Consider the following 3,721-nt stretch of genomic DNA (forward strand, 5'->3'; position numbering starts at 1 on the left):
TATGGCCAAATCCAAGTTGTTTTAATGGCTGTAATAGTACATAACCATAAATACAAGGTCATATAAACTGTCAGGATTTTTCTTAGAAATTTATTTTACTTCACAACTGATATAATAAGTCCTGAACAATAATTCAGGGGCAATAACTCTTTACTATATCTTTATGTTTATGGTACAATTGTAATTTATTCCTGCAGCAATTAACATATGCTGAATATCATGTGTTCTTTTTTATCTTTGAAAAACGTGCCTTTTCTTTGAGGTAAAATTGTAGTAAGTTTTCTAAATAAACATCTGAAATTCTGGAAACTTTTGTGTTGTTATTTTTGAGTGATTTTGGCATTGTTGTTTGCAGAACACTTAGCCTGTAGGTGGCAACTGACACCTCCCATGTAACCAAGTTGAGGGTAATCTGATCGTGGTCTGTACTGTACCTCATTGTTAAGTCAATAAAAATGATAAAAAAGGTTTTTTAAATTTTAGATAATATCAGTTGCTACTGAAAAACTGACAATCTTTTGAGTAATTTGTTCTACTTTAAATATCTACCCTGGTAGTTCAGATAAAAAGAATGTATTTTCGTTTTTTAATTTCCAATTCCCATCTGGTTTTAACCTGTTGAAAATGTATATGTCGCCTGTATCATGTTAGTCTATGGTGTATAATTTTTATTATAATGTAGAGCATAATGCTTACTGCTATTCATAAAATCTGTTACCAATTCCATTGAGAAATATTTAAAAAAACAAATATTTTAGGGCAATATCACTAATATGCTTAGTGTCTTATGTTAACAGCATATTAGTGATATTGCCCTAAAATATTTGTTTTTTTAAATATTTCTCAATGGAATTGGTAACAGATTTTATGTATAGCAGTAAGCATTATGCTCTACATTATAATAAAAATTATACACCATAGACTAACATGATACCGGCCACCTAACTCATTAAACTGACAGCATATTAACCTGAATTAGATAGGTGCAGTGGTCAAGTGGTATTTCTAACTAATAATCCAACAGTCACAATTTCAATGCCACACTTCTCAAAACTAATATTAATCAATTACTTTTTAGAATAAGACTTCTAAAACTGATATCCCACGGAATTATGCTTTACACAATATAGTTATTTCTCCTAAAGTGAAGTAACGTGTGTTGTCGTACAATAACATTCCATCTTTACTGGTGCTGGAAGACCTCAATTGCCTTGGAAATAGTGACCTTAAGACTATTGTAAAGCTTGTACCATTTTAAACATACTTGGTAAGACAATTATTTGGATCAGCTATTTAAATAAATGATCTGTAGAGTATTTTCCCTTGCAATAATCTACATGTGTTATATTGAAGGGCATTAAGTATGTATACATATTTTTTTTTTGCATGGGCATTGATGCTGTATATAAAGTACCTATAGAAGTGCATTAACTCTATATTAATAATTCATAGGAGGGCATTAACACTTTATAAACAAGAATTTGTAACAGAGTTACCACCTCTGGGAAGTTTTATATGAAGCATTAAAATGTGCTATTTTAAAAGATTGAGGTATGGACCTCAGGACTTTTAGTCCAAAATTATGATCTGTGCTAGATCTGCAAATGCAACAATAAATTTATTAAAGAAATAAAATGAAACACGGAATTTTAAAATCTATAATGTTAAGCTTTGACCTCTTTAAGACCTTGACCATGGAGGTAGGGGTGCAGGTGTTGTGCATGACATATCGTCTTATTATTGTAACTATTTGTGTCAAGTATTTTCAAAATGCCTAAAACTATGAAGAAGTTATAGATCGGACACAAAATATACCTTTCACCTTTGACCTTTAAATGTGACCTTGGAGGTAGGGACCCTTGTTTTGTGCCGGACATATTGTCTTATTATTGTGATTATTTGTGCATTGTATTTTTAAAATCCCTTGATTTATGAAAAAGTTATGGACTGGACACAAAATATACCCTATAGCAGACTGTAAATCATTGACCTCTAAGCGTGACCTTGACGGTAGGGACACAGGTGTTATGCATGACATATCATCTTATCATTGTGCCCATTTGTGCCACTTAGTATTTTCAAAATCCCTTTATCTATGAAGAAGTTATGGATGGGACACAAAATATACCATATAACAGACTCTGACCTCTAAGTGTGACCTTGACCTTGGAGGTAGGGGTGCGGGTGTTGTATTTGACATATCATCTTATTATTGTGACTATTTGTGCCAAGATCTTTTAAAATCACTTGAACTATGAAGAAGCTCTAGATCACCACAATATATAACCTACTACAGACTGCGTTAATTTTTGACCTCTAAGACCTTGACCTTGGAGGTAGGGATACAGGTTTTGCGCATGACATATTGTCTTATTATAGTGACTTCTTGTGCCAAGAATTTTCAAAATCCTTTGATATATGAAAAAGTTATGGACGGGACACAAAATATACCCTATAACAGACTATGTTAATCTTGACCTCCAAGTGTGACCTTGACCGTGGAGGTAGGTGATCGACTGTTGCTCATGGCACATCATCTCATTGTTGTGAACAATTGTGGCAAGTGTTTATAAAATCCCTTCAAGAACTTATAGACCGGACACGACATATACCCTTAAATAGACAATGTTGACCTTGAATGAGCAAGTGTGACCTTGACCCTGGAGGTAGGGGTCTGGTTATTGCGCATGACACATCGTCTTATCATAACAAACTTTTGTGCTTAGTTATTTCAAATTCCTTTGATAAATGACAAAGTTATGGACCTGACACAAAGTATGACGGACAGAGCCTATTTCTATATCCCCCTTTTTTCTTCTAATTTTTAGAAGGTCATTAACTCTATATCAATTATCTATAGATGGTATTAACTCTATACAGATAGACATACAGAAATCAATGAAGTCAACACAAACTCAAACTATTTTTGATTTATTACAACATAATATCACGAACATGCCAACATTTCCCCCCTCCCCTCATAATTTCTATATTGATACAAATTTCATATCTTTTTACAGACATCAGTGTGAATTTTAACATTATTTAGAAATATTAATTTTAGTATAATTTTTTTCATCCAATTTTCACAGAATTCTAAGTGTTTCAAAATATACTTAAGTTTATGGATGTAAATCATTTAAGAATTATAAAACATTTTTGTCTTTATTTTAAAAGAAAGGTAAGATTGACAGTTTGAAACATTCCTGCAGTGTAATGATCTAGTTTATTTTACAGTGCTGGTTTTCTTTTAAATGAAACCCCATCCTGAACCTTCTCCTGCCAGTTCAGCTTACTTCATCAGCATTTATTTGCAACTTTATACATGTAATGTCTTTATTAATAGGTAAATTGTAACAATTTAGCAATTGTAACAATTAAGTCCTTGTGAAAGGTCAAGTATTGTCCAAAACTAGTCGACATAAATAAACCATGCCACTTTCACGACTCCTTGAAAATAGTATTGCACAGCCATGCATACATTTTGATGTGATATCATTTTCATTATATAAACTGAGTGGTAAGACTTGCTGTTAAACTATAGGCGCACCAATGAAAGATAGTTCTTTTTCTCTTCAAACGATCTTTATTCAACTCTTTCAATAAATTCAATATTAAACTTATACTCATTGAAAATCCATTATATATTGCAAAAGACTTCAGAACTTAAAACATTTTTAGTGTGACTGTAATGGCCTGCAGAAAGAAATAAAAACAATCC

Source organism: Ruditapes philippinarum, unplaced genomic scaffold (assembly GCF_026571515.1).
Source record: "Ruditapes philippinarum isolate M1 unplaced genomic scaffold, ASM2657151v2 ctg760_1_1_1_1, whole genome shotgun sequence".
Classification (NCBI taxonomy): Eukaryota; Metazoa; Mollusca; class Bivalvia; order Venerida; family Veneridae; genus Ruditapes; species Ruditapes philippinarum.